At 39.0% G+C, this 18813-nt stretch overlaps 1 protein-coding gene and 1 long non-coding RNA gene across 6 annotated transcripts in view; both read right to left on the reverse strand.

Moving 5' to 3' along the window:
• The window catches only part of LOC126957268 (uncharacterized), a 40484-nt gene extending 25097 nt beyond the window's left edge, over window positions 1-15387 (reverse strand). The window contains exons 1-2 of one of the 2 annotated variants that reach the window (XR_007726705.1): window positions 11386-15387; window positions 7657-7756 (exon numbers count right to left, since the gene is read on the reverse strand). This is a non-coding gene — a long non-coding RNA (uncharacterized LOC126957268). Of the gene's footprint in view, window positions 1-7656; window positions 7757-11171 lie in introns of both variants that reach the window. The other variant, XR_007726706.1, reaches the window with a different exon arrangement.
• Window positions 1-18813, reverse strand: part of KCTD16 (potassium channel tetramerization domain containing 16) — a 313427-nt gene that overhangs the window by 116100 nt on the left and 178514 nt on the right. The window lies entirely within an intron of this gene.

The raw sequence follows: 18813 nt of genomic DNA on the forward strand, positions 1-18813 counted from the left end.
AGCAATTGTGGCTTAGATTCAAGAACTGCAGGTGCAGAAGCTTGACCGTGCCACCAGAGCCGTACCTTCACCTAGTCATTGCACGCAAAATGCCTGGATTCAAAAGCATGGAAGGGGCTTGAATTTGGTTTGGACCATGATTTTGTTGTTTATGTTTTTAGGATATTATTTTCATTCCAAAAGTGACCATAGGAAATCAAATGTCTGAGAACAAAGGGCTTAAGAATGCAATCATCTAACAAACATTAAAAAGTCCTCTTTATTATAGAACTAAATTTCACACACAAAAAAAAATCTGAAATGAATAAAATAAATATGTCACCACCAAACTAAATAAAGCCCATCAACCTGCATTACACCTTGACTACTACCCAAAATTTGAGAACAACAGATAGCACATTTATCATAATAGCAGGACAAATAGTTGCAGGGAATGTATGCCAGGGAAAAGCTTCAAAGAGGCAGAAGACAAGGGAAAAGATAGTGGCTCTCTCAGCAGTAACTGATGATCTTCGGGAGGTGTCACACTGGGGACAAAGATCCTGACATGCACATGTGAGATGAGAATGAAATGAGAGTAGGCAATTTAGCACCAATTTCCTACACTCGGGCACCCACCCTCTCCAGAGGCAATTGTTCTCCCTGAAAACTCCCTCCTTTCCAGTTTGACTCTGATGTTCCTGAAGCAGAGATCATTTGAACTTATCACGTATTCATATCCTAAGGGAGAGTCTGTCACAAAGAAACAGGAAGAGGCAGGTGCAGAGAGCACCTATGCCTGGTTAGAGAGCTCCAGTCGCTAAAATGGGGCCACCATAAGCAGAAGGACGGTGACGAGATAAATCAGATACAGTATTGGTCCTTGCCTCCCTGAAGACTGACTTTGAAATGTGGATTCACTTTAGCACACACACACACACAAATGCTTTTTAAAAAAAATTGAGACGGAGTCCCCCTCTGTCACCCAGTCTGGAGTGCAGTGGCACGATCTTGCCTCACTGTAGCCTCTGCCTCCCAGGCTCAAGTGATTCTCATGCCTCAGCCTCCAGAGTAACTGGAATTACAGGTGCCTGCCACCATGTCTGGCTAATTTTTGTATTTTTAGTAGAGATTGGGTTTCACTGCATTGGCCAGGCTGGTCTCGAACTCCTGACTTCAAGTGATCTGCCTCCTGAAGTGCTGGGATTATAGGCATGAGCCACCGTGCCTGGCGTATAAAACCATTTTTTAATGAACAAATTAGTGACCAAATGAGAGACTGTATAGAGGTTTTCAGTGGAGGAACAATGTAAAACAAATGGAAAGAACTTAAGGAAAGAGAAATGACTTCCAAAGTAGATGTTATTATATGCCAATCACTTTACATACACTGTCTTCTTAAATCATTAGAAGAATTCTGTGTGGTGCATTTTATTATTCACATTAAACTGATAAGGAAGCTGAGGCTGGGATGAGGAAGTCATTTGCCTGTTATCACACCCCTAGTCAGTGGCAGGGCTCGGGTTTGAGCTCAAGTGTGTCGGAGAGTACTGCTTATGCTCTTTCAGTTATGACAACCACATCCAACAACACCCTAAACTAACTTTTAAGGAGTACTTACTAGGTGCCAGGTGCTTTTCACACATCATTTTCTTCAATCAATTTAAATAACCCTTTAAAATAATCATATTATTTTAAATATCATATTATTTAAATAATATGATATTATAAATATCAGTAATCATATTATTATTCCCAGTCCAAAGATGAGGAAACTTAGAACCTCAAGGCAATGATCATTCTTGCCTAAGATGGTATAGTAAGCCCTAAAGCTGAGATTCAAACCCAGAGCTAATAGCAAAGCCTCTGTCATTAATCGCCCCACTCTTCCACTCTTAAAACCAGAGATCCAAAGGGAAGAGGTGATTTCCTGCCAGAACAGAGTTTATATCTAGAGGAGGATCTATCGCCTTCCCAGAGGAATTCATTACTGAATTATATTCAAATGGTAAAGGAACATATCTTCCTCTCCATATCTGAATCACGTATCTTCTCTTTTTCCTCCAGCTATGCTAGGAATTCAGCTCCATACACCTATGGTAACATGGATATCAACTTTGCCTACTGGGCCCTGAAATTCTTGGGGTCTAAAAGGGTAATTCTCATTTCTGTACCTACAGGGCCATGCACAGAACCTAGGTGAGAGTAGTTGCTCTATTAGTTTGAAGAGATCAATGAGTGAATGAGTGAATGGATGAATGAACGAACAAGCATGTTATTCTAGATTGGAAGGCACTTTAGAGAAAATTGATTACAGTTACCACATTTTACAGAATTATTTTCCTGGATTTGGAGAAATGTTAACTGACTTTCCCAGAAACAAGTGCTAGATAAATATATTATACACACACACACACACACACACACACACACACACACACACACACAAAATAACGCCAGCCTCATAACAACAAAGTAAAATATATAAAATGTGACTCTCTTGGGACTAGACTTTAGATACATTTTGAATATTTTATGGGACTTTTTTAGCTATATAGGCCACAGATTGTGATGAGAACACACCCTAATTTGGCAAGTGTTTTGTATCCATAATGAGATTTCTAAATGTTATCTGTTTTTAGTACATAAAGATATCCTGAGTAAAATATTTAACATAATTGTGGCACTTGTCATACAGTCTTTTCTCCTTCTATACCCCAAAAGGATTGCATAGCCTGAGGTGGTGGTTAGCAACGAAGGGGTTCTGTGTATTTGTATATTTTCATGCATGGATTTATTTTTGAAACACAGAGTTTATGCCTCAGCAGTGAGGAACTCCTGAAATCATGGAGAGACTCAAAGTGGACATAATACATCTGAATCGTTACTTTGCAACTTATCATTCAAACCAGGACCAGGACACAGTTGAGAGTGAAGGGGGATGTTACAAGATAGACGGTCTTCTTGTGCAAATATTTAACCTTTTGTGGTCTTCCACAAGAAGACCATCTACCTTATAACATCCCCAACAATCTAGTACCAGAAATACCATTTGACCCAGCAATCCCATTACTGGGTATATACCCAAATGATTATAAATCATCCTGATATAAAGACACATGTACACGTGTGTTTATTGCAGCAATGTTCACAACAGCAAAGAGTTGGAACCAACCCAAATGCCCATCAGTGACAGACTGGATAAAAAAAAATGTGGCACATAAACACCATGGAATACTATGTAGCCATAAAAGAGGATGAGTTTGGCCGGGCACCATGGCTCACGCCTGTAATCCCAGCACTTTGGGAGGCAAAGGTGGGCAGATCACGAGCTCAGGAGTTTGAGACCAGCCTGGCCAATATGGTGAAACCCGATCTCCACTAAAAATACAAAAATTAGCGGGGTGGGTTGGTGTGCACCTATAGTCCCAGCTACTTGGGAGGCTGAGGCAGAAGAATCGCTTGAACCCAGGAGGTGGAGGTTGCAGTGAGCCAAGATCGTACCACTACACTCCAGCCTGGGCAATAGAGCAAGATTCCATCTCAAAAAACACACAAAAAAAAATTTTAAAAAAGGATGAACTCATATCCTTTGCAGGGACGTGGATGAAGCTGGAAGTCATCATCCTCAGCAAACTAACACAGGAACAGAAAATCAAACACCGCATGTTCTCACCCACTAGTGGAAGTTGAACAATGTGAACACATGGACACAGGGCAGGAACATCACACACTGGGGCCTGTCGGCGGGTGGGAGGCTAGGGGAGGGATAGCATTAGGAGAAATACCTAATGTAGATGACGGGTTGATGGATCCAGCAAACCACCATGGCACGTGTATACGTATGTAACAAACCTGCACGTTCTGTACACGTATCCAAGAACTTAAAGTATAATTAAAAAAAAAAAAAGATAGAGGGTCACACTTTTTATCTGTTCACATTTACACAGGAATGCTAACTAGGTTTTCATTGAAAGTAAGGGATATGGTTCCAAAAATCAATGGGGAAGACATTCTGGGTATGGGCCAGGACAAGGACAGAAGTTTTGTGATTTGTCACCTTTGAGGAATTTGAGAATCAGATTAAAATCACAGATCTTCTCTACTAGACAATGCACATACACACAAGGCTTTGCACAAATTTTCAGAGGGGCACATCCATTGACTTCTAGCCTCTAGAATAAGACCCCTAGATAAAGAATCCTGACTCTATAGCAGGGTTTTTTAGCTTTGACTTTACTGACATTTGGGGCCAAACAATTCTTTGTCACTGGAGGTTGTAAAGTGCAAGGCAGCATGTTTAGCCACATGACTGGCTTCTGCCCACTAGATGCTAATAGCACCCCATCCCCAGTTATGACAACCAAAAATGTCTCCAGATATTGCCAAGTGTTGCAGGGGCCATATTGCCCCCACTTGATATCACTGTTCTAGAGATAGAAGCATGAAAATTGCATGTAAAGCATTAAAAAGCAGTTATAACTTACTGTGATACAACACACAGCAAACTTATTAGCATAAGAAGCAATGGTCATGCAATGTAAAAATCCCCAAAACTCCCCATTTCAATCTGTCTATGACTTTAATTCATTACTGATATGGCCATTCTCTTCACAAAAGAGGGTTAATGATGACCTACTTAGGACAATTTGGCTCCACTGAAGAGTCCCTACCACTTCATGCCACTATCTGACAGGTGCTGAGTGGAAATGCTTCTACAGAAAACATTCTGAAGTGTTTATAATGCAGAGAACTTATAACCTAAACTGTGAGAAACAATCTGGGAGGCTGTTCCATTTATAATCAGTCCTATAGAGACCGGGCACAGTAGGCACCTGGAGAAATGTAATTTCCGATGCAGTATTTATTGGGTATGACTGCATCGTCAATCTTTTCTTATTTGAAAAATAAGGGAGTGGCCACTTTCTGAACCTTCTGAACCTCAGTGTCCTTTGTGTACTCAGAGTAGGCAGCTAGACAGCAAGTCTCAAGAGTGGGTCTGCAGATTAGTACTTGATAAGCTGCCTAGGACACCTGCTATGATCACATAGTTTATATCCACTCCCTACACTCATATGGGGAAATCCTGGCCCTCAAGGTGATGGAACTGGGAGGTAGGGCCTGTGGGAGGCAGAGCTCTCATGAATGGGATTAGTGACTTTATAAAAGAGGCCCAAAGGAGCTCATTAGTTCCTACCATCTAAGGGTGCAGTGAGAAGACAGCCCTAAAAGTAGGTCTTCACCAAACACAAAATCTGCTGGCACCTTGATCTTGGACTTCCCATCCTCCCAAACTGTGAGAAATAAATTTCTGTAGTTTATAAGCCCCCAGTTTGTGGCACTGTGGTTTGGTAGCGTACTTTTGTGGAATTTACTAACAGGGCCATTGGGGAAGAGGAGCAGACATTAAGTGTACCACCTGACCAAAAGTCAGTTTTGTTTACTCTGTTGGTGACATTTCAATATGACAACAGCTTTAAAATATGGAAATAGCTTAAAACTCTCACCACCTTTGCATTTCTGCAAACACCTATACCCAACCCCTGTAAATTCCATTTCAGTTGGTCTTCAATAGGGCCTAAGCCTCTGCATTTTAAAACACAGTCTACGCGGTCAGGCACAGTGGCTCATGCCTGCAATCCCAGCACTTTGGTAGGCCAAGGCCGCAGGGTCATTTAACATCAGGAATTTGAGGCCAGCCTGAACAACACAGTGAGAGCTCGTCTCTAAAAAAAAAAAAAAAAAAAAAAAAAAAAAAAAAAAAAACAGAATTATCTGGGTGTGGTGCCATGTGCCTGTAGTCCCAGCTACTCTAGAGGCTGAGGCAAAAGGAACACTTGAACCCAAGACTTCGAGGCTGCAGTGAACTATGATTGCACCACTGTGCTCCAGCCTGTGTGGCAGAGTGAGACTCAAAATAAAAATTAATTAATTAATTAATTAAAAGCATTCTATGTGATTCTGAGCAGATGAGCAGGTGTCCTTGGGGTACACTTTAACAAGGAGGGCTTTGGTGCAAAAGAGAAGAAAGAAAAATATAACTTTCCTAGGATGTTAGACAAAGGGAAATACAGAGAATTGTGCATATTTGAAGAGTTAAAGCTATAATATTTTCCTTCACCTCTTTCTCCACCTAGCAAACTCCTGCCTATTCTTTGAGGCCCAGCTCAAATGTTACATCCTCCGTTCTTTTTTTTTTTTTTTTTTTTTTTTTTTTTTTTTTTTTTTTTTTTTTTTTGAGACGGAGTCTCGCTCTGTCACCCAGGCTGGAGTGCAGTGGCGCAATCTCGGCTCACTGCAAGCTCCACCTCCCGGGTTCATGCCATTCTCCGGCCTCAGCCTCCCGAGTAGCTGGGACTACAGGCGCCCGCCACTGTGCCCGGCTAATTTTTTTCTATTTTTAGTAGAGACGGGGTTTCACCATGGTCTCGATCTCCTGACCTTGTGATCCGCCCGCCTCGGCCTTCCAAAGTGCTGGGATTACAGGCGTGAGCCACCGCGCCCGGCCACATCCTCCGTTCTTTAGACAGTCTTCTATTCATCAGTTATTGCACCATCCACTAAGCTGTGAGTTTCTGGAGAGAACATACCTTGGTTATATTTAATTTATCTCTGCCTGCCCAGACTCTACTACAGCGCCTGGCACCAGGCACATTCAATATCTTTGATAGCTAGAGTGTTTTTATTTTATACCTTTTTTCCCTGTTACAATTCATCCCAGAAGACTCCAGATTTTAAGAAAAGGTCATAGATTCTGATTCTACATCGCCTAAGATTATATTCTGGAGCAACACCCGAGATGAGCAGGAATTGCTCTTGAGCTATGGAAAGCTAAAGGTCTCACCCCTACCTGCCTTGGTTTCCATCCCCTCATACTAGGAAGCAGTGGCTGCACATGGAGCACTGGGATGGATTTCCTCCCTATTTAACTCTTTAGCTGAATGCCAGTAAGCAGGGAACACCCTGAAAAATCACAAGTGACTGGCAGCCTTGCGATGCACCTCTTTTTTCCTTACATGGGCAAAGCTGAAGTTGATACGAGTATAAGAAGTTGTAACCTCAAAGAGTAACTCATCTCCTAATCCAAGGGTCCTTTTCCTTAGGTTCAAAGGGCCAAGGGATACTCAAAGTAATACCTAGAAGCAGTAAACTTCTAGGTATTACCATTTCCATGAAATGGAAAAGCCACTGAGAGCTTAAATCATATTCAAAGACTGTTACCTAATCTCTTTGATCTGAGTCATTTAATTGCAAGAAATGTGACTGTGTGCCTTATTAATAAAATAAAGAAAATCAAGACAAGAGAAGAGAAGGGGAAAAAGAAGGGAAGGGAATGGAGAGAAGGGCATGAAAAGGAAGGAAAGGAAGGGGAAAAGGGAGGGGAGCTTATTGTCATGTTTGTTTTCAACATTAGGTGTTGGGGAGAAAGTATGTAGTCCTTTCCCAGCCTTTCTCCCCACAGGAAGAAAGAGGAATAAAGGAAGAAAATTTACATTTCAATTCTATCTCCAGTGATTTGACAAGGATTAAGCTAAATGAATCACCATTTGCAAAGAAAGCAGCCTAAGTAAATAAAAACTCCTGGGATGCAGACAAATACACGTTAGGAACTGAAGCCCTTCTTCCAATGGGCAGTAAACCCAGCACTGAAATTCAAGTGAAAATTCTGAAACTGACCTTTCAGAACCTTTCTGTATGGTTGTCCCACTTGTCTTCTTTCTCTCCTTACACAATGAAATTTAGATGGGTTTCATGAAAAAACTGAAGACCATTTGTTCTATTGCAAATATACAAAGGAGATCAAAGGTTTGTTTGAATGAGTGACTTTTCAACCTGCATATACTTCTATATGCAAACGACACATACTCAGAGAAAAAGCATACTCCTTAAAATTTCCTGAGTCGTATATTCAGAGAGATTTTTTTCAAACTTCTCATATGAGACATAAAGGTATAAAAGTTAAAATATGGACAGTGTAAAGTAAAGATAGCCAAGCATGTATATTTCATTGAGTGAGACTGTCGTAGCTTTTAACCATGTTATGTGGGTGTTATAAGTTTAAAACATGGCCCTGGCTTAAAAATTTTGTAATCTTCTTAGGAATAAGATAATCACATATGAAACAAGAGTGCAATAAACTCAGTAGAATTCACAACTTAATTGTGTTCTACAAGCTCCAGAGAAGGGAGGTCAACAAGGGCTAAAATTTCTCCCTTCAATGTCTCGGAAGCTACACAGATATTTCTCCCAAATGGGTTGACCTTACTAGATTTAAGCTGATTTATAAGAATAGATAGGATTTGTATAGCAAGAATGGAGCAAAAAGGACATTCTGGGCAAGGGTAGTAGCTAGAGCAAAAGAAAAAGGGAGCCAGAAATCACCGTGCTGTCTTCCTAATACATCCCTGAGAATGCCTTGAACAAATGTGGAAGAAAGCAGAGGGAGAAGCAGAGTGGAGATTAGCGATGAAGGACCAACTGTCAGAAACTATCTGTAAAATGGTAGGCTAAAAAAAAAAAAAAAAGAAAAAGAAATGATAGGTAGGAGGAGATGTGAGTTTGAGAACTATGAGTGGATATTGAATTTTCTCCCTGCCTGCCATTTTATGGAAGTAAACTAAAGCCCACAGAGGTGAGAGACACTCTATGCAAGGCAGGGTCTTCAGGCTAGCCCACCATGTTCCCACTACCTGTCTCTGTCTCTTCCCAATGGGTGATGCTCCTCCAGAAGTTTCACCTTTCCTAACATCAAAATTTAGTTTGAGATTTCAGAGATTTGACATCCCTCAAATGTAAATTGCTATCTTCTGAATATTCCTTCTGAAGGTCTCTGAACTTAAAAGCAAGAAGACAAATTTTGGAATTTATTTTTCCTTTTTGATGCTGTTCATATTTTTTGTTTTAATCTGCAAAGTTAAGGCCATATGGAGAGCAGCTAACATGATAACAAAAATCTCAAAAAAATGTGTTTGATATTGTTGTCATCTGAAAATTCCTATCTGTATAATGACTGGAGGGCAAGCCATAAACATGGCAGTAGTAGGTCTGTTTCCCAGCTCCAGAATGTTCTAGATGTGTGACTTTGGGTAACTTATTTCATCTCTATGAAATTCAGTTCCTCCATCTGTAAAATTAGGTTGATAAAATCACCCACTTCCTGGGGATGTTGTGAAGACCAAATAAGACAACACATTTAAAGTACTTAGTAAAGGGTCTAACACATATCAAGTTCTCCATAAATGTTAGCTATTCTTAGCTATAATATCATCAAATAAATGTTACCTATTATTAATGATATTTTCAAATACATGACACTCTAAACAAAAATTTGAAAGTTAAACCCTAGAATAGCAGAGTCTGTACTGATTTGTATGTCTCATATGAAATTCACTTAGCAACTGACTTTGCTTTCTAGTTAACACATAAAGTTTATTTTTATATTAACGAATAGACAGACTGTACACATGCTTCAGGCTCAGCAAAGCAGGAATCCTCATAAATGACATATCATTTATTCAATGAATGTATTAAGAATTTTGCAATCGGAATGTTTAGAACTAAGATATCTTAATTTTAACATAAAATAAAGCTCTGTTTTATAGTTTACTATTGTTTTCATGTGTGTTTCTTTATGGCAGATAATAATTGCAGAGTTTAGAGGCTCTAAGGATCTTAGGCTAGACAGAGGGTGGAAGGGCCTAGGGGTGAACCCCAGGGATAATATGAAGTCATTGAAAATGTATACAAATCTTGGGTTCTTGAAAACCTTTTGGGAAAAGGTCTACAGATTCTTAAAGGAGTCCATGGCAATAAAAGCTTAAAATATCTGTTGAACAATATCAATAAGAGAATGATCAAATCGACATGGTACATATATATATTAAACTTATGAACTTATGAGTAGTAGTTCGTATAGTTGGATAGATCTATATATATATATACATAGAATCGAACAAAAGTCTATGATGTATTAAGTGATAAAAGGAAGTTACAGAATTTTTTTTTAGAGTTGTAGAATCATGTTTATGGTACATATTTTTATGTATACTAAATACCAGTATTTCTAAGTAGACAGATCGTTCCTCAATTATAAGTTGGTTTCCCCCCATATTTTAATATTTACGAAATCAGAATTTACCTTACAATCAAAATATGCATCTAGTGAAATGTTTCTTTGTTCTCTCTTCAAAAAACTCTTAGTGATATATAAGTCTTGTAATTGAGGGTGAGTTCAAATAAAAGATATGTATACAAGTCAGCAAATAACAATTTTGTGACTTTAAAAAAAACTACACCAGAGTTGATAAGTTTTAAGCCCCTTTTCTTGATTCCATGTTACATTCAAATAAAGTCAGTCTCAGGAATGTGTATCTACCTATAGAAATTCATTATTTGCATATATTTGCATATCACTCAGTATAATTAAATGCTAGTTCCTTAAACCTAGGAAAGCTCTTTATTGTTAAAATAGCACTAACAAGAAATGTTGGAAGTAGAGAGCCTTCTGTCACCTCTCAACGTCACATGAACAGGAATACATGATAATATATACATTATTATAGAGTTCTTATAGTATGTGAGGAACTGGCCTAAGCACTTTTTATACATTGTCTTAACTTTTACAATAATGACATAAAATAAATCCAATATATTAAGCTCAACTTATAAGTAAAGATAATGAGGCTTGAAGATTAAAAATTAGGCTGAGTCTATAGCTGGTTTAAAGCAGTGGTAGGAATCTGACCCATCTCTGCCATCTCAGAGTTCATCTTTAACCACTGTACTGCTTCTCTTTCACTTCTTCTAGCTCCAGTCCCTTGATCAGAGAAATAGTATAAATGTACCTGGAAATTCGTGTCTATGTTCACCTGTGATTAAGCCAGAGTATTCCCCAGACAGAAGAATGAGCAGTAACACAAAGGAGACCCCTGTAAGGAATTTATTGTAAGGTCTCTCAAAAGAAAATGGGCTCATGAGGCCCTACTTCCCCAAGAATGCACCAGCGTCTGAGTAGGGCCCCTTGGGAACAACACTATTTCCAAGGGGTGGCAAACCTTAGCCCTGGTCTACATCTAATTAAGATTTTGTCAGGTCTGCTCCTATTTAGATTACCAAGGTCTGTGCAGCCTAAAAGGCATGTTACCTTCTTAAAAGCTGAGTGGAATGAACAAAATCAAATTAATGTGATTTACCAGTTGATTCAGTATTTATAAGCAGACGGCTTGTTGGCTTCAGAAGTGAGTGTTGGTATCAGCAGAGCTGAAGATATTCAGAGAGATTAAAAATAAATGGCTGAAAAATGAGTCTCAAAACCCCTTAGTGCCAACTCAGATCATTTGTTTTCATAAATCATCTCAGTGTTCCAATTGCACATGTTAAAATAATTTAAAACTAACTTTGCACCACCTTTTGATCTGAAGTCATAACAAGTGGCTGCCCCTGAAGCACGTGAAAAATTAAATGTCTCCATTTCTTCTGGAACAGGGCACGACCAAATTGCTCCATCGTAAATTTTAACATCCACAATTCAGTGCTCTGTAGGGACTGTGTTCAATTTGCTAGATTCTGCAACTACGGAAACCAGAGAACAAAGAGTTCCAGGGCAGACAAGCTGGAATGAAAGCCTTTTCCAAGTAGCACCAGTTTCAGGGGAGAGAACAAGAAAGAGAATATCTGTGTCACCAGTGTTTGGGGTGGGAGGAGTATTAGCTGACACCATTTATTCCCTAGTATTCATTCAGCTATCATTCTCTGCCAGTACATCCCCACTTAGTACTCAATATGAATCTCACAGTTTCTTATCACCTGTGGTTTCTTCATATGTCTGCCCTTATTCCCTTCTCTTATCCTTGGTACCAGTCCCAAAGCCTAGAGAATCAACAATCCTAGTTTGTTTTCCATTGATATTATTGCAATCCTAAGAAGTGGACATGATCATATTATGCCTCTGCTTTATTTTCTTTATTTTTTAATTGAAAAATAAAAATAGCATATAGTGATGTATACAACATGATGTTTTGATAGATGTATATATTGTAAGATAGGTAAATCAAGGTATTTAACACATGCATGAACACCTACACTTATTTTTTTGTGATAAGAATAGTTAAAATCTACTCTCTTAGCAATTTCTATATAAAATATGTTGTGATTAATAGAAGTAACCATGACGTACAGTAGATCTCTTGAACTTATTTCTACTATCTCACTGAAATTTTGTGACTTTTGGCCAACATCTTTCCAGTTCCCCACCCCACAGCCTCTGGTAACCATCATTCTATTCTGTTTCTATGAGTTTGACTTTTTCACAGTCCACATATAAATGAGATCCTGCAGTTTTTGTCTTTATGAGTCTGGTTTATTTAACATAATGCCTTCCAGCTTCATAAATGTTGCTGCAAATAACAGGATTTCTTTCTTACTAAGGCTAATAGTATTCCATTGTGCATATACAGTATAAGACATTTTCTTTATTCATTGATGGACACCTAGGTTGGTTTTATATGTTGGCTATTGTGAATAGTGCTACGATAAACATGGGAATGCAGATATTTCTTTCACTTACTGATTTCATGTCCTTTGGATATGTATTAAGCAGAAGTGAGATTGTTTGGTCACATTGTAGTTCTATTTTTAATACTTTAAGGAAGCTCCATACTCTTTTCCATAGCAGCTGTACTAACTTACATTTTCATGAAGAGTGTGCAAGGGTTTCCTTTTCCCCACATTCTCACCAACACTTATCTTGTCTTTTTGGTAATAGCCATTCTCACAGATATGATGTGATATTGCATTGTGGTTTTAATTGGCATTTCCCTGATGACTAGTGATGTTATATGTTCTTGCTTTAAAATAGTGGCTGGCTCCTTATTACCTACAGAATCAAGTTCAAATCTGTTAGCACCTTCACAAGATGATCAAGACACATTCGTAGAATGAATAGAAAAGGGAAAGATGAGGCAGAGACAGGGAACAAACGATAAAGATCAAAGGTCTTCTCCATAAAACATTTCAAAGGGAAGTAATACATATTTCCGATTATAAGCATTCTCATCTGTTATTTACCAGATACATACATCCAACTGAACAACTCATTTTTAAAGCCCATTTTATTTCAGCAGTGTTCAGACTTAGATTTTGAGTTAAAACGCAATTTTCTTGCTTCTTACAAATTAATGTGTTTTTACATACCTGGATTTGGGGTTAGTGGAATTCAGCATGGAAAATTTATACAAGCTGCATGATAAATCTCTAGTAAAAAAAAAAAAGAAAAAATCTGAGAGTCTCACCACAAAATATCCACATGTGATAGAGAAGATCAATAATAATCACTGTCTGTGGAAATATCAGAAGAGTAAAGAGAAAGAAAGATAGAAAAAAAAAAAAAAAAGAAACCACCAAGGCAGGGTTACCTTAAAAGAGAACTATTATAATCTCATGAAAATATCAATTGCCTGATGCTGCAAAAAAAGTTTTCTTTTCTGGACATGCACAAAATGGTACAGAGCTCAATGCCAAGATTCTAACAGCCCAAACTAAAATGTCTATCATTAATTCCATAAGTAATGAAGTATCTATCATTAAGGGTCTCCATTTGCTGGAGATTTATTGCAGCAAAGAGGGGCAATATGGAATTAAAAACTCTGCTATTTATCAATGAATTTGGGGAAAGTCACTAATATATAATTCAGACTTCTTTTCTGTAAAAAATTAACATATCAGGATGCTTTATAATTTAATATTGAAATTATTTTATAATATGTGTCTCTGTCCTATGCCTTCACTGCTCCATTCACAAGAATGAGATAATATTTATTTTTCTTCTTTTAAGAAAAATAACCAGGCCTTGTGTTTACAGTTATGGACTCCCTGCCCTGGAAAGTAATTAATTTTTTTATGTGTCTTGAAACCTAAAAACAGGCATTACCATGAGAATCTAGGGTAACTAGAGCACTGAAGCTTAAAGAAAACCTCCACTCAGGGCTTTGTTAATGCTAGTATTTAAAAATTAAAATACCTACAGGGGCTATAACATAAATGTGTGAATTATTCTGGATAATCCTGTAGTGAGCCTGTGGCCCAAACTGGGGAGTCCAATCTCTGTCTTAAAGGATTCAAGCTCAAATATTTACCATAACCTTCCTCATAAAATGTGCAGAATTTGGCATTCTGCTCCTGTTTGGAGTGTGTTGAGTCTCATCAAGAGGATAAAGCTGCCTGCGCTACAGGAAGGGATTGGCAGCTGTCTGGTTCTGAGGTTAGAGAAGGTCAAGGTGTTAATCATGTAGGAGATAGTTTGGGGGTCCGAGATTGGGGTTTTAGGATTCCATGGTCACAGAGAGCAGGACTTCAGTTGAATGTGATACAGTGTGATGGGGAAAGGTAGTGGCTCAAGTGGGGATGGCAGCATGGGATCCTTGGGCCAGGTGATAGGACCCCACGGCAGTACCGGACAGACAGGAAAGGCCCAGCTCTCAGCATGGCAGGCAAACAGTGGGACCAGCACAGACTGAAGACCAGGCCCTTCTCCATCTTCTGGGCTAAGTCTGGAGGTAGGTATAGGATACAAAGAGGTGAGAAGATCCATAAAATTGCCTACTATTGGACAAATTTGCCAATCTTAGTGAATGAGGGCTTAACGCTGGATTTAATTCAATTCAGAAAAAAGAAATGATTGTGACATTCCTACACTGTATAGCATCTATAACTTTTTCAGGAATGATAAAAATCATAGCAGCCATTTGCCAACTACTTGTGTATTTCACATATATTACTACATTTAATACTGAAAAATTCTACCTGCTAAATGCCATTGCTGGGGCACAGAGAGGTGAGCTTGCCCAAGCTCATGTAGCTGGCAAAGGGGTAGAGTCAGACTTCAAATCCAGGTGGTCAGAATTACAGAGGCCACACATGTAAACCCTGCAAAGCACCACCTCTTGGGCTTACAGGACAGTGCCTTCCTCCCAAGATGGTTTTCAGTTTCAAAGTTTATGAAAGAATTAGGAGAGACGTATAAAAATATTTCATTTATTTTATTCTTAAGGTCTGCAATCTGAGGCCCAACAGCCCAGATTAACGTGATCCTAAACCCTCTTCCTGTGAACCACAGGCTCCTGATGTGGAGAAGAAAAGGCAGGCACAGCCCAGCTTTGAAAGCAAAAAACTTAGAAGCCCTCACCTCCACAGACCTGTTTTTGCCTTTCCCACAGGATTTCTTTTTAGCCCCCTGAACCTACTCTCTTCCAAATTCTGGAACTGCATTTACAATAGGAGATAGTGGGGCTGGTAGGTATTAGTCAAGATCGCTGCAGCAAGGGTCAGCCTTCTCTAAACAGGATTGTGAACTAGAATAAACAAACACAAGTCAATATTTCTTAAGCTCAAGGAGTCTATTAAAAAATACATTTTGAGATCCTAGAATCCTCTAGGAGAATTTTTTTTAGTGTCTTAATTTCAGTTAAAAGTTTTGAAAATAACAAAGCATGTTCTTAATTATTCAGAATACAATATCTTTGTAACTGACTCTGGCCATAGGAGTGAGTATGGAAAAATGAGAAGCTGCAGGTCTTCTCAAACAGGGAAAAGAAACAATTTATTTGAGTTCCTCAAGTTCTCAAACTTGAAAGGCAGTTCAATTACTGACCAGCTCAATGGGCTGAAGTAACATGATGAGGAAGATGGGTAGAGTACTTTGGAAAAGCATTGAATTCAGAGTCAGACATCATAGCTGGGCTATTTACCAGCTGGTGACTTAAAGCAAGGCACTACATCTCCCTAGGCCTCATTTTTATTTCTCATCTTTAAAAGTTGGAATGATGATGGTGATGATAACTATGATAGAGATAATAATAATAAGGCCAGCTATATCTCAAATATCAAATGTCTTATATTTCAAGTGCTTTGTGGTGCTATAGACAGATAACACTAGAAATAGAAACACATATATGCCTTGTGGGAGATGCTGAAGGGAGAAGAGTCAGCAAACTGGTGAGCAGAACAAATGAGAGGACACAAATTGGGTGAAGGAGGTAGAAAGACAGGAAAGTCATAGTCATTGGAATGTGGATAAAGAAAAGAGTCAAAGAGTGGAAGTAAGTTATATCCCCAGAGAAATCAGAAAAGGTTTACATGCAGAAACTAGGTTAGGCAGCAAACAGCTACTGTGCTGCCTGTGTATACCTAGGGTATGAGAACTAAAAGAATGTGGCTGGAGGCACCAGGACATGAGGTCAGCTACTGCACCAGCTGCTGTGCAGAGAAGAGATGGCCGCTCACCTGGGGCAGATCTCAGCAGGGTCGTTTTGGTCACTCTTGAGCCTAACGCATGCTCCCACGCAGAAGAGGTCCCCCTAGATGAGAAAGTTTGCCATCCCAAAGTAGAAGCCTCCAGCCTCGATGTGGGCCTGGAAAGGGACAGCTGTCAGTGCATTCAGTGCACTTCTGAAGAATCCCAGGCTCAGCCTTTTCACTTGCTGTTTCCTCTGCCTGCAATCCTCTTCCTTCAGCTTCTCATGAGTCTGGCTTCTTCTCCTCTAGAGGCTGTCCTGACACCCCTCCCTGAAGCCAACCTCCTCTACCACTCCCATCACATCACCTGTTTATTTCCTCCACAGTACCTGCCTTGGTTTTATATTTGCTTTTTTTTTTTTTTTTTTTTTTTCTCCCAGAGGAAGTCTCACTCTTGTCCCCCAGGCTGGAGTACAATGGTGCAATCTCAGATCACTGCAACCTCCGCCTCCCCAGTTCAAGTGATGCTCCTGCCTCAGCCTCCTGAGTAGCTGGGATTACAGGCACTTGCCATCAAGTCTGGCTAATTTTTGTACTTTTAGTAGAGACGGGGTTTCACCATGTTGGCCAGGCTGGTCTCGAACTCCTGACCTCAGGTGATCCTCCTGACTCAGCCTCCCAAAGTGCTGGGATTACAGACATGAGCCACTGTGCCCAACCAGTTTTGCATCTACTTCTTTAATGTCAGCCTCTCCTACCAAACTGTGTTGTCCAATACAGTAGCCATTAGTTTCATGTGGCTATTTAAATTTAAATGTATTGAAGTCAAATAATTCTATCCACTACCCACAGCTTAGGTGCTCAATGGCCACATGGGGCTACAGGATACTACATTGAACAGTAAATCATTTCCTAATGTAATCTAATCACATTAGAACATTTCCATCATCAAAGAAACTTCTGCTGGAAGAATAAAACTAGACCCCTATCTATCACCATATACAAAAATAAAAGTCAAAATTATTAAAGACTTAAATCTAAGACCTCAAACTATGAAACTACTACAAAACACATTGTGCAAAATCTCCAGGACTTTGGTCTGGGCAAAGATTTCTTGAGTATAGTTACAAGCATAGGAAACCAAAGGCAACATGGACAAATGGGATCGCATCAAGTTACAAAGCTTCTGCACAGTGAAGGATACAATCAACAAAGTGAAGAGACAACCCACAGAATGGGAGAAAATATCTGCCAACTACCTATCTGACAAGGGATTAAGAACCAGAATGTAGAAGGAGCTCAAATAACTCTATAGGGAAAAGTCTAACAATCCAATCAAAAATGGTCAAAAGATTTGAATAGACATTTCTCAAAAGAAGATATACAAATGGCAGACATATGAAAAGGTGCTCAACATCATTGATCATCAGAGAATTGAAAATCAAAACTGCAATGAGATATTATCTCACTCCAGTTAAAATGGCTTCTATTCAAAAGATAGGCAATAACAAATGCTGATGAGGATGTGGAGAAAAGGGAATCTTTGGTGTACACGGTTGGTGGGAATGTAAATGAGTACAACCACTTTGGAGAATAGTTTGGAGGCTCCTGAAAAAAACTAAAAACTGAGATATCATATGATCCAGCAATCTTACTGCTGGGTATACACACAAAAGAAAGGAAATCAGTATATTAAAGAGATATCTGCACTCCTATGTTTGTTGCAGCACTGTTTTCAATACCTAAGGTTTGAAAGCAATCTAAGTCTCCATCAACAGGTGAATGGATAAAGAAAATGTGGTACATATACACAATGGAGTACTATTCAACTGTAAAAAGAATGAGATCTAGTCATTTGCAACAACATGGATGGAACTGGAGAGCATTATGTTAAGTGAAATAAGCCAGGCACAGAAAGGCAAACACTGCATGTTCCCACTTATTTGTGGGATCTAAAAATCAAAACAATTGAACTCGTGGACACAGAGAGTAGAAGAATAGTTTCCAGAGGCTAGGAAGGGTAATGAGGGACTTGGGGGGAAGTGGAGGTAGTTAACAGCTATGGGAAAAAAAAAGAAAGAAAGAAAGAATAAGACCTACTATTTGATAGCAAAACAGGGTGACTATAGTCAAAAATAATTGTCCATTTTAAAATAACTTAAAGAGTATAATCAGATTGTTTGTAACTCACAAGAGAAATGCTTGAGGGGATGGTTACCCCATTCCCCATGATGTACTTATTTCACAGTGCATGACTGTATCAAAGCATCTCATGTATCCCATAAACAGACACACGTACTATGTACCCACAAAAATAAAAAATAATTTTTTTAATGTCTGCAGGACAGCACTAATCTAGAATTTAAGTTCCCTAACAGCAGGACTCTTACCTATCTTGTTCACTGCTGTATTCCCATTCTCTAAGAGACTGCATGGCATAGATAGGTACTCAGTAAATATCTTCTGAATGAATGGATAAGAGGAAGAAAAACCCAAAAGGTTTACATTCATCCCGGATAAGAATAAAAGATAAATAATGTGGTTGAGAAAAACAAACTTACAGACTGAAATTACCCTGGAATTATCATATCTAATATGTAGGCA

This window comes from Macaca thibetana, chromosome 6 (assembly GCF_024542745.1).
Source record: "Macaca thibetana thibetana isolate TM-01 chromosome 6, ASM2454274v1, whole genome shotgun sequence".
Lineage (NCBI taxonomy): Eukaryota > Metazoa > Chordata > Mammalia > Primates > Cercopithecidae > Macaca > Macaca thibetana.